This window comes from Heterocephalus glaber, unplaced genomic scaffold (assembly GCF_053883595.1).
Source record: "Heterocephalus glaber isolate CG9 unplaced genomic scaffold, H.glaber_assembly_v1.0 deba00001442, whole genome shotgun sequence".
Lineage (NCBI taxonomy): Eukaryota > Metazoa > Chordata > Mammalia > Rodentia > Bathyergidae > Heterocephalus > Heterocephalus glaber.
Window position 1 is genome coordinate 1,485,124 of NW_028258296.1, and position 12,849 is coordinate 1,497,972.

The 12,849-nt window shown below is 50.2% G+C and overlaps 1 protein-coding gene across 5 annotated transcripts in view; it reads left to right on the forward strand.

Moving 5' to 3' along the window:
- LOC101719449 (PATJ crumbs cell polarity complex component) overlaps positions 1 to 12,849 on the forward strand; it is a 174,415-nt gene that overhangs the window by 78,910 nt on the left and 82,656 nt on the right. The gene's annotated exons all lie outside the window — the stretch shown is intronic.

The following is a 12,849-nucleotide window of genomic DNA, read 5'->3' on the forward strand; positions in this document are numbered from 1 at the left end:
GCGTGTGTCTCCTCAGAAACACGTTGCCTTCCACAGTCAGAAAAGGGTTCTGAGGCTCCAAGAGTTGACTTCTAGAGCTTGAGTCACGCCTCGTGTGTCCTCATTGCCGTGCCTGCTCCCCGGGCGTGGGGAGGGCTGAGGTGAACAGGGAGCCTCACCGGGCGGGGTAGTGCGTGCCTGTGACCCCAGCACTCAGGAGGCTGAGGCGGGAGCATCGCCGCAAGATTGAGGCCGGCCTGGGCTACACAGTGAGTTCTAGGCCAGCCTGAACTACACAGCGAGACTGTCTCAGAAAAAATGAAAAGCAAGAAAAGCAGTGAGCTTCAGCTTGCCACACAGTGAATCTCCACAGGTGTCAACGCCCTCATTGTTGTTAATTATTATTAAGGTAAGTCTATATTTTTTTAATATAGAAATAAAATATATGTATATAAATTATATAAATTATATATCTCTCTAACTATAGTACTCAACTTGGCTTTAAAAACTTGATTTGTCCTGTGCAGTTTCACAGAGCCCTATTTCATGCTTTTTTTTTGAACATTTGGTTGAGTATTACCTGCATTTTAGAAACTGTATTAGTGCGTCTGTCACAAAATAAATCAGATGCAGCTCCTTTGTCTCGAGGGCCTCAGCCTGACAGGAGGGTACAGGCCTGGGGAGCGGCCGAGGGGCTGTCGGGCTGTGGTCCCCGCCTCTCTGGAGAGGGGCACGAGGTGGACATGGTGCTGTGAGACCCGGGATCCCGAGTCCCCGAGTTCTGTGACGCAAGGCCAGCTGCGCAGGATGGTGGGCAGTTGTTGGCGATTCGGTTTCCGGAGAGCTGGGAGGTTTGTCTGGTTGTTAGGAAGCCTGGTTTCGGTCACGAGGGCCCTGTGCATCCGGCCTCCCGCTAGGCTGTGAGGCTCCCTGTCAGTGGGCCGGCGCGGGTGTCTTCAGGGACCTGCCTGAGCCTGAGCCGACCAGCCTGAAGGCACTGGGCACCGCGTGGAAGGGGAGAGCTGTGAGCCCTGCCGGCCCTGCCCCGTGTGCTCACCATGCAGGCCCCCCCCATCGCTGTGAGGCTCTGAGTGCACAAGTGGGGAAACTGAGGCTGGGGGAAATTAAGGAGCACGCAGTCACTCAGCTTCCTAGTGAGCCCCGGAGTTACAGGAGGCTGGTGCGGGACACGGGGCGGGGGCGTATGACTCTTGTGTGTGACTCTTGGGTGTATGTCATGTGCGTGCAGCTTTGCACAAGGCCCCGAAACCAGACCCAGAGCTGTCCCTCCCAGCGCCACCCCCACCCCCCACAGAAGCCTTTCCATCCCTGGGGAGAAGCAGCCGGAGTGCAGCCCAGCTGAGCCCAGTTCCGAGGCACAGTGTTAAAATGAACTGGGCTCGGCTCGCGCAGATGCAAAAACTAGATTCCCGCTACCTGGCTTCTTCCTGTTTTACTCCAGCTTTCTTATTTTCTTTCATTTATGTTAGGGATAGGATGCTGGCTCAGGCCTCCTGAGCAGGGTTTACAGCCAGATCTGTTACTCAAGTCGCAGTGAGTTCAGAGGGGCTTACTTTTTAAAAAGCAAATCTACTGAGATACAGTCACCCACTGAAAGTGCGCACTCCAGCTGCTCTTAGTGTATTCACAGGGCTGCTCAGCATCGCACTATTACTTTTAGAACAGTTAGCACATTTTTGTCATACTCTCCCAGCCCTCCTTATTAGCAGTCACTGCACATTGCTGTGTTTATGTGGAATTTTACTTACATGGATAAAATATAAATACGTATTTAATTTAAAGTAGTCTTTCTAGATAAGTCCCATGTGTTCCCATGGAGTGGGGTAGGATACCTGTCTGGACCTCCCCCCAAGAGCAGTCTGGACTCAGGTTTGGAGGGTGACAAGGAGCTTCTCTAGTGCCACTGTCCCCAGGAATCTCAGTGCATTGAGCTCTCCTCTCTCCCCTCACAAATACAGACAGAAAGGAAGACAGCAAATGCTCACCCAGCTATGGGACAGTTGCCAGTCTCAAAAGTTCAGAACCTGAACATCTCTGGCAACAACAAGAAAGGCTATTTATGAATTATGTGTGTGGAAAATTACTGTCTACTGTCTACTTTAAAATGTTATAAACTACCCAAAAGCAGTAACAGCGAAAACTAGAAAATATCCAGAAATACTGCCTTAGGAATGTAGAACTCGGGCTGAGGGTACTTGCCTAGCATGCCTGGGGCCCTGGTTTCCATCCCCAGTGCTGCAAGAGGGAAGACAAAAAAGCAGGAAATGGAAAACTCTCGTCAATGACCCATAACTTCCTGAGGCCTTAGCAGGCATGTGGTGAAGCTGGACACCCAGCCCAGGCCCTGGAAGAATGTGCACTGATACACAGGAGCCTCCGGGCTCATCTGACACACGCGTGTGCACCCACACACACACCACTTGAGTATCATTTTGCCTGCTGGGTGAAAGTCTTGAAGCTCATTTAAGAATTCATGGACCACAGGTTAACAACCTCTGTGGTCTCTTCTTTAAAGAAAACTGGGAGGCTTTATTTTAAAAAGTATTTAGGAAAAGAAAGACACGCTGTTTTCCTGACCAGAAGACTAGGCAGATCTGGATTCCAACTACTAGTGGTATAGAAGTTTAATGTAAGAAGTTTAGTAATACCTTGGTTGAAAATGGACTTGGAAATGAAGTGCTAGACAGTTTGGGAAAAGAACCCAGCAGGGAGGTGTCTTCCCCAGCACCCGAACCTGTCCCACACTCCTGGTTTCGGGTCAGTCTGGAGCTCGCAGACGCGCGTGGCCATGATCTCGCGACTGTGGCACTGCCGGCTGTATGGCCACGTGGTTCTCCTCAGGGACATTTGCCAGCACCCCGTCCCCACAACAGACACAGTTCGCACGGGGGGGCAGTGGGGTCTGCTGTCTCCCGGGCGGGGATGTCCAGTGCCAGCAGGGACGGGTCCGCCCAGAGCCTCCCCAACCACTGTTTGCCCTGGACATGACCCAGAAATGGACCCAGGGCACTGTTTAAAGCTCAGAATATAGAAAGGTACCTTTTGAAACAGTAAAATCAAGATAGATTCCTCAGAAAATGATGGGATATGTAATCATTTGGGGAGAAAATGTACAGATCTTCACTTCTCACCAAAATCACAAGTTAATTGCAAAAGAATCTTGTAATTCTAAGAACTAAAATCATAAAAATACTACTAAAAACTCTCGATAAGATTTTATTTTTTTTGGTACCAGGGATCGAACTCAGGACCTTGCGCTTCCCAGGCAGGCGCTGTGCCACTGAGCTACATCCCCAGCAAGATTTTTTAAAGATATACATTTTGGTACATACTGGGAAATGCCTTTCAGATTATAACTATACTGTAGCAAAATAATTATTTTCTTATATAAAAATTTTAAAAGCACATATATATGTATCTATATAGGCAGACTAAAAAGACATAAGAATGGAAAAACAAAGATCCGACAGCATATAACACACTTTGGCAACAAGAACAAAAAGTCTATTCAGCCTCACTAATAATGAAAGAAATAGAAATTACTATGAAAATCCACTTTTTGCCTATCGGATTAATTAAAATAAAAAAATTACTCTTAATTACACTGAAGAAGTTGTAGAAAAATAGAAGTTCTCAGGTACTGGTGGTTGGAAAAAGAATTCATGTATCTTTCTTTGAAGATTCATTTGGTAATTGCACCAAAAATTCAACTGAATGATTCACTTTCCAGCTGTACATCGTAGGAAGCCCGTGTCCCGTGAGTACAGTGTGTGCGCACACGCGTGTGTGTGCACGTGTCTACAGATGTCCACCTCGGGCTGCTGTGGCGTCTCGTATGTGCTTAGCACGTGCGTGCATGCATCATGACTGTTAAAGCTTCTACGCTTTTCTAGCCCAGCTGACCGGGGTCAAGTTGCGTTTGTTCCCTTTGGTTCCCTCACCTGTGAGATGCAGACGCCCATTTATGGAGCTGCTGCAAGGGTCACCCACCTAGCATGCGTACGGAGGCTGTGACACCCCAGGCAATACCAGCAACTCTTGGAGGCTAAACCAGGAGGGTCTCACCTTCCAATCTGGACAACTTAATGACTTAGCAAGATCCAGCTCAAAACAAAAAATAAGGCAGGGCTGGGATGTAGTTCGGTGCACAGGCCCTGGGTGTACACACGCACAAACACACGCACGACATAGGAAGTGGCCCAGAAGCATTAGCGACTGCTTTTTATTATTATCAGTAGTAATACAGACTTCTTCAGTGTGCGCCAAGTATGGCCACTGGCGAATACAATTCTGGCATTAGGACATACTCGGTTTCAGGGCTGCTGTGTAGCTGAGTGGTAGGGTGTGTGTTTAGCATGCTCAAGATCATGGCTCAATCTCTAGCAGAAAAGAATAAATAAGAACATTGGAAAATTTTAGCCAAAAATTATAATGTAAAGTTTGAAACATTTATAATTATAAGGTAAGGTTTAAATTATAATGTCAAGTTTAACATTTTCCTCTTACACTTTGGCATTGCCTGGGTTCCCTGAGGAAGAGGAAGCTTTAATTCACTTTTCCTCAGTTTCCCCTCCCTACTCTTTCTCTCCAGATGGAAGCTGGGTCTTTCCTAGACTGTGGCTGTGATTTCTTAAGTTTTCCCTCCTATGGAGTTGTAGTGTTGTAGGGTTGACATTTCATTGTTGCTCCATTCTTCTTGATGTAGGAGAAATACGCAGGAAAATCTGAACACTAACAGTCCGACTGAAACGTGAGAGCTGAGATTGCAGCCTCTCCCGTTGCTCTGTGCAGCACGGCTGCTGGCTCGCTGGGTGGGTGGCAGAGTCACGGCGTAACCGTCTCCATTAGCGGCCGGGCAGGGTTTGCGTTTGTACGAACATTCCTTGCCTCACGAAGAGTGTGACTGTACTGTGTAAAGCTTATTCTCTCAACCTTCGGTAATCTTCCTATGTCGCTTTTCAATTTTAATAATAAAACTAGCTGCCATCCTTACTCCCAGTGTCCCACCCTCATAGTAATAAAAAGTGCTATGCCTCGATGAACCGGTTGAAAGCTAATATAGCAAGCACACGCGTCACAGGGAGAGGTTTTCCACGCCAAGTCACCGTGAGACCCGGCAGCACCTGTGTCCGGATCTGGGCCATCAGTGCACGGTTCTGTGCTCGTTGCTCCCCTGTGCTGTCACTGGGTCACTGCGGGTGCCAGAGTCACATCCAGGTATTTTTCAAGCCTTGGGTCTTCTAGAGCCAAAGGCAAACAGCAGATTTTAGCCAAACTGTAAGGCCAAACCTGGACTTCCTAGGACCCTTAGTGCAGAAGAATGCACACCAGACTTCTCTGAGAAGAAAGTTCGAGGAAATCTTCTGCTTTCGACTGTACTTAATCCATTGCATTTTACAGAAGAAAGTGTGCTCATTTGGAAGGAAAAAACATTTTGCCTCACAACTCAATAATAAGAAAACAAACAACCCAATTTTTTTAAATGGGCAAAAGCTTGTGACATTTCTCTAAAGACATGTGAGTAGTGAATAAGCACATACGGGTGTTAAACGTCATTAATGATGGGGGAAATGGAAAGTAGAACCACTGCACGTTTGCCGGAATGACGTTAATTTATAAAAGCGAGCAGCACAGCCAGAGCCCTCCCACGCCGCTGGCGGAAGCTGCAGCCGCTGTGGAAACAGTATGGCGGCCTCTTCAGGGTCCGATACGGTGTGCTCTCAGGAGTGCAGCCCAGCGGTTCTAGAGAGAGCGTGCGTGCACACCTGCGTGTGAGCGTTGACATGGCGTTATTCGCCGCACACTGGAAATAAGCAGCTGCCCATCAGCAAGTGCCGAATGAAGAGGCAAAAGCGCTGGTGCCACCCCCTCCAGGGGGACACTGTTCACACTCCCCGGGTCTCTAGCAGCCTGACGGTGCGGCCCTGTTCGTGCCTAAGCCCACCTGTAGGGGATGGATCGCAGCTGGGCAGGGTCGGCTCCAGGCCTGGAGGGGTTTGGGGACCTGAGACTGGTCCTCAACTGAGTACTGAGATAGCTGCAGCATTCAGAGTTCACTAAAAGTTGTTGGACTTTGTGTTTGTAAGGTGCAGCTCCACCTAAAGCGGACTTAAGTGTTGCGGACTCAAGGGCCCCACTGGGAGGGAGAGTGAAAACGTCCACGCTGAGAACAGCAGAGCCGTCGGGTGGCTGCTGCCTGCAAAAGGGGATCTAAAATGGCCTCATCTTCCCGACAGCCATGGCGTCTGGGCCTGAACCCCTCTGGACTCCGTCTGACTCTCAGCTGGGCAGCCCGCGGCCAGGACCACCCAGTGCGGCCAGGAAGTGACACATGCCCGAGACTCACGGAGCCGCCGGAAGCCTTTCTGGCTGAAAAGTTCGTCTCTCTCCTATCATCCGTACTTCGCGGACTTCATAGTTGTCTCTGCCGGTGGATGCCACTGCAATCGACGGTAGTTATCGCCAAGATTTAAAGCCGCTGAGAATGTGTGCTACATACTAGCGAACAGCCCTGGTGATGCCTAACACTATTTACACATTCGCTTGTATCTGTTTTCATCTATTTGCTCTCGTGGTGATTTTTGTTTGTTTGGTAATTTTTGCTTTTGTCAGTGCAAAATAGAGGGGAGAGCATAAGAAATAGAGGTTAAGATTTAATTTCTTGTTTCATCTAAATTCTTTTTCTCATTTCCTACGTAATCAGCCTTTTATGGATCCTTCAGATTTATAACTAAGTAAAATAAGTATTATTTTTATTCTAGCTCTATAACTGGAGAATGGTGAAGTTGACTGTTTTATTTTTATTTTATTTTTATTTATTTTTTTTTTTTGAGGCAGTCTGTAGTTCAGCCTATCCTTGAGCTCACTGTGTAGCCCAGGCTGGCCTCAAACTCTCATCAGTCCTCCTGCCTCAGCCTCCCGAGTGCTGGGATAACAGGTATGCGCCACCACACCCGCCAATATTGTTTTAATTCTGAAAACTTCCTGAGCTTCAGCCTTTGCTGTAATTGGGATGCATTTATGCAACTATAAATAAAAAGTTACATTGTTCACAGCAAGTAGCACTAAATGATGTTGCAGTATTCTTGGCTTTTTTATACGACTCATGATACGGTGACACATGAATGTTTCCCGTTCTGCATTCTGCAGCAAGGTGAGAAGACACTGCATTCACTGGGAGGTGATTCTGAAGCCCCGGCAGGTAGCTTAGGCCAGGCTGGGGCACACAGTGGGCTACACGGCAGCGTTTTGAGAAAAGGTTAAGAAAACTCCATTATTTTTGTAATGATTTCTCTGAAGTCATGATTGTTTTCATAACCCCTCAGAAGCTAACTTGAAGCCTTAGCTGCTGTGGTAATCTTCACCGTATGTTTAAGATGTCACTGAGAACCTGAGACGGGAAGCTGGGGCTGGGGGGGCTCGTTTCTGTGTGCTGGAGCAGCAGAGAAGTTGATGACAACAGCCTGCTCAGGGGACTGGAGGGACCACGCGGCCCTTTCAGGCTGCTTCGGAAAGATGCTGCTCCTGTGCTGCTGTTCCTTGGCAGGAAAACTGTCGTTAAAATGATATCAATTGAAGCCAGCCACAGTGAATGGCTGTGTTTGCACTGCTTCCTGCCGCAGGACGGAGCTGTCATCGTTATGCCCACGCAGCGAGCGTCCGCGGGTCACAGGGGACGCAGGGATTCGCCACCCGCTCGCTCCCGGCAGACTTTCCCAGCAGCTTCCCTCCTGCCTGCGGGGGGCTGTGTGCTGCAGGCCGCCTGAAAGGAGCCTGGCTGATCCTCTCCCGATAGCAGTGGACTGACAGAATAGAACCTGACGGAAAAGGGCCAAGGTGGGCAGAAGACAGAGGACAGAGGCAGCGGTGAGGGCCTGGGCAGCATCCAGGCCAGGCAGCTGTGAGGGTGCAGACACCCTGAGGGGACCTGGCTCCGAGATGGTGCACCCTGGCTTCCCAGGTAAGGTCTCTGCCCACAAAGGCGGGCTCCTGGGAGAAGCCGCTCCAGGCTTACACAAGAGCGGGTGGGCTGGGCCATCTGCAAGCACAAGGTGATTGTGCCGGGAGAGAACCTGTCCTTTTGTGTTCACTGTGGCTTGCATCATCCTTAGGAAGCCTCTGAGAAGTGGGCAGTGTTCAGACTGTCAGGAATATGCCAGCAGTCTCAGTGCCCAAATCCTTCACATCGTCTTCCTGCGGTTCCCTTTCTTTTCCAGATGGTAATCATGGAATAGATCTGGACATTCATTACCATTGTTGTTGTTGTTTGTGACTTCACCATAATAAAAAAAGGAAGACAATTTACATTAGAACGAGGTTATTCTGATTAATTGAAAAATTGAACATTCAGCATTTTATAGACGAAAGAAGAAACGCATTAAGGAATCACTGCAGTAAGCAAAAGACAGCTTTTCTGAATTGTAAAGCAGCACCTTCAGTATTCTTTGCTGATTGTCACAGAGGCCCGTTCATTGCGTAGCTACACATTTAAATTCACTAGAGGAGGTCACAGCGTTTGGCAGCATGACCGCAGACCCCCTGGCTCACATATGTTCTTGAAATAGTACTAGATTGACAATGCAATATCATGCATATGCTGCTGCTTGATTTTTTAAAAAATCTATTAAAGCCAGAGCTGCTTTTCATCTGAGTAGGATATGGACTACTTAGACATAATAGAGGTCTCCCTGCAGGAGTAATTTTGCCCACGGGAGCCAACTGCAAGCTTGAAGGGCAGGGATCACATTAGAGCCTTTCTTCTTTTCGGCAGTGCACACGCTGATTAGGTTCTTTCTGCTGCATTCCTGATTTCGCTGCCAACCATATTTCTGGCTGTGCTGTCAAAGGCATTGTGCAGAACTTTCTTCCTGCCTGAAATACAATTTCTGAAGATCTTAGGGTAGGGGTCCCTTGCTGTTTTGGGACCTGGGTTAGGGGATGCATCGCAGTTCCCTTGGTGACACTCTCCACCTCTGCTCGCTTCTGTTCCCCAGCCGCGATTGGCTTCAGGTGTCTCAATGTCACCTTTTCCAATTCCTTTTCACACTTGCGTGGACAGAGCACTGTGACCCGGCAAGGTTGAGAGCTTGGTTCTGGGCCCTTCTTCCCTGGAGCTCGGCCGTCCAGCGGGCAGGGCCCAGGGGGTCTGCCGTGCTCTGACTGCTGTGTAACCGCCTGTGACCTGCAGCCTGAGCAGCACCCCACACGGCCTGTGATCCACTCGTGGGCGCGAGGCAGCAGGTGACGCGGCCGCCTCTCTGTGGGCTGTCCCTTCCACTTGTGTCCACTGCAGAGCCTGGCTGCACAGAAGCTGCACAGTGACAGAGCTGGTGAGAGGCCGTCTCCTTCTGGGCAGATGCGCGGCTTCTGAGGGCAGGGAGAAGAGTGTTGGAGACACCGACGGACCTGCTAGGGGGTTAGGACCCTGGTGTGGAGCCAGTGGCAAGGCGGGCGCAGGAGGGGGGGCCAGGGAGTGGCACGAGCCCCAGCGAGCAGGCACAGGGACCTGATGGAGGCCCTGGGCCGGGACGCACGCCTGACGCTGGCCGTGGCCCCTACTGTGCGTCTGTGTCCTGCACCCTGAGATGGCACATTTACATTTACGCCTTTCCGTGGGGCACTTCAAGGACTTCATCTAGAAGTAAAGAATCGAAACAGCACATGTTTATCTATCTGGCCAGAAAAGTGGGAGATGTTTTGGCCTAGAAAGTATTTAGATTCTCTTGGAGGAGCTAAGGTTTATGATTGTAGCTTAACATTGTTGATTCTAATATAATGATTTCTATAATATGTGTTTTGTTATTGCTTACCATAGTTCACCCTTAGGCATATTAATGCAGTTTGTAAGCTGGAGCTGAAAGCCACATTGACGTGCCATGCAACCGGATCATTCGACTGGGAATGCCTAGGACGGTATAAAGTGAAAGAGGCTTTAGAAGACTTAACTCTACAGCTCAGAACTATACAAAAGGCCCTACACAGTTCTATGTAAGACAAGGGTTTTGTATCTAAGCCTGAGGGATTAACATGTGCTGTGTTTTTTACTTCTGTATTTTTGACGGCTACAAAGTCTTCCCCTCCTTCCTTGGCAGTTCACAGGGTGTAGTTTTAAGACCTGATTTGAGATGTGAGTGTGGACGCAGCTGCGGCCGGTGCTCTGAGCCCACCTTTCTGTGACGGTGCTGCCTGTCTCCGGGGCCCCACAGAGCTGTCGGGGTCCTTGGGTCCGGCCCGGGGCCTCTGCCCGCTCCCGTCTGTGCCCGCCGGAGCAGCAGCCCCACAGCCCTCCTCTGCCCGGTGCTGGAGGAGGACGTGCCTGGCATGCAGCTCAGGCGAAGCCGCTTTTCCTTTGCACTCGTAGCTTTGGCTGAGTCTGTTCTCTGTTAGTGAGCTCCGGCCATGGGAAGCTCAGGGTCCAGTCCCTGCCAGCCGTGAGCGCCTAGCGCCTGCCTGCCTCGGGGCCAGCGTCTCCCGGTGCTTCCAGAGTGTGAAGGAGTCGGTGTGGAGCTCAGCCTGTGGCCTCCGTGTGGCCGCTGCTGGTCACAGGAAGCACGTGCGTTCACCTTGGGCTTCTTCAGAATGGAAACTCCGTTGTGTCCGTGCCGCAGAGCTTCCATGTATGCAGCTTTCCGCTCGCCTCCCGCCAGTCCTGCCAGCAGCCAGGTGCCCAAGCCTCATGAGCCTCCGGTGTTCATCCTCACGGAGCATGGCTGAGGGATGCCAGGACGACCAATGCCAGTGGAACTGCCAAAGGCGCTGGCCGGTCCCGGGCACTGGCTTTTATTGGCAGTCAGTTGGGGTAAAGGAGAGCTATAAGTGGTTTCTGTTAAATTAATGTAAATAAGGCTCATGAAGGACAAGACAAAGCATTCTCAAGTTAGGAACAGAATAGACAAAATATATGATTGTAATTAGAACACTGACCTTCTATCGCTTCTCCGCCTTTTGGCTAAGATCAAGTGTAACATTGACCTTCTAGTCTGAAGGTTTTAGTTGCGGGAATGGAATGTGGGTGCGAGTTACTCCGACCTCAGCACATAGGCTTCAGCTGGACTCACTTTGCAGAACAAGCCACTTGTGGGGTTAGCTCTCACAGCCTGCCTTGGGCATAATCAGTATTACAGTCCTCTGCATCTCCCCCTTCTCTGTTTGAAAACGGCAGCTGCATCAGGTCTGGTGATCTTTGCAGGTCCCAGGACTGTCTCAGGTGAGGGGAGCGGCTCAGATGCAGCCTTTGCATGGCTCTCAGCAGGGGTCACATTGTGCTGCAATCCATCACCTTGGTCCATGGTGGTGCGTTCTGGGATGATGGCCACAGGATCTTTTTATTTTCTGCTGAAAAATAAGCATACCCTGCCCCTATGTTATTAATTGTATTGAGCCATTTACTTTTAGTTAGGACATCCTTTGACAACACTAGTGTCTAGGACATGTCTGTAGGTCTATCTTTGTATATATTTACTTTCCGTAAGTGGATCTAAAAACTTTAAAAAGTAACAAAATGTAATTGGGCTTGTGGTGGCAGGTGGGTTGTTTGGTTTCCTTTATAAAATCCGGACGTCACCGGTATCCAGCCCATTCTCCTTGCAGAGCGCCCCTTCTACTCTGTTGATTGTTCTGTGATGAACGAAAGTTTCAATTTGGGTAAAGTCACACTTACCAATGTGTGTTTTGGAGTCACATCCATGAAATTACTGCCAAATCCAGTGCCAAGAGGGTTTCCCTGTTTCTAGAAATGTCGCAGTGTGGAGGGATGGACCCTCTCCCGGGTGATTCTGCCGGGGGACAGGGGGCTCCCTGTGCAGTGCAGCCTGGCTTGAGCCGGCGGTGACCCTCCCGCTGTGGGGCTGGCGTGGACCCCGAGCCTCCCTACCACGGAGCTTTGTCCCCAGCCCTTTTATTTTTAAAATTTTGAGACCAGGTCTCGCTAAGTAACCCAGGCTGGCCTCAAACTTTCTCTGCTCCCTCCTCAGCCTCCCAAGCGCTGGGACCAGGCAGGTGCCATGCGAGCACACTTCTGTCGCCACCAAGTCTGTGGCTTGCGTCACGGGGGCCCTGGTTCTCCGCGTCCTCCCAGGGCTGATGGCGCCACGCAGTGCGGGGCTCCCCTGCGCTCCGCCCGCTTGTCCTTTCCTCCCCTCGGGGGTCACTTTTCATGCAGAAAATTACTCAGAGGAGCCTCCACCCCAGCACCTGCGGCGAAGCCGGAGAACGGAGGGCACGGCGGAGACTTTTCAGCCCCGGGCCGCGGTCCCCGAGGCTGGCGTTCGGCCAGGGCTGGGTTTCCTGTGTCACAGCCCGTCTGTAGTAAGAGAGGCTCAAGAGGCTGCGTCCTTTCTGGCACAACAGTTTGGGGCTCTCCCCACTCACTCTGGGAGCCCTGTGAGGTGACCACCTCTTCTCACCTGCCCCGCCCCCGGCAGTAAGTCAGCTATGAGCCCCAAGGTCCAGTCACCCCCCAAAGCACCACCTATGAGCACAGGAAGCTCTTGGGGGATATCTGCATAGGCACCGTAACCCTACTGTGCAATCCACAATCACATTTTTTGTTGTCTCAAAATATATTTTTACAACTCATTCAAATTAAAACATTACACTATTTTATGTCTTTATGGGGGGGGGTACCGGGGATCAAACTCGGGACCTTACACTTGTGAGGCAGGTGGTGGCACCACTGAGCTAAATCCCTGGCCCCCTATATGTCTTTTTTAAAAAAATAATCTTACTGAAATCTGTACAAACAGAAAACCATCCAGCTTGTAACTCGCGGAATTTCCACAGAGGGCGTATCCCACAAATCACATCCGGGTCACTAAACACAACACGCCTCTCACTGGAAACCACTCCGCT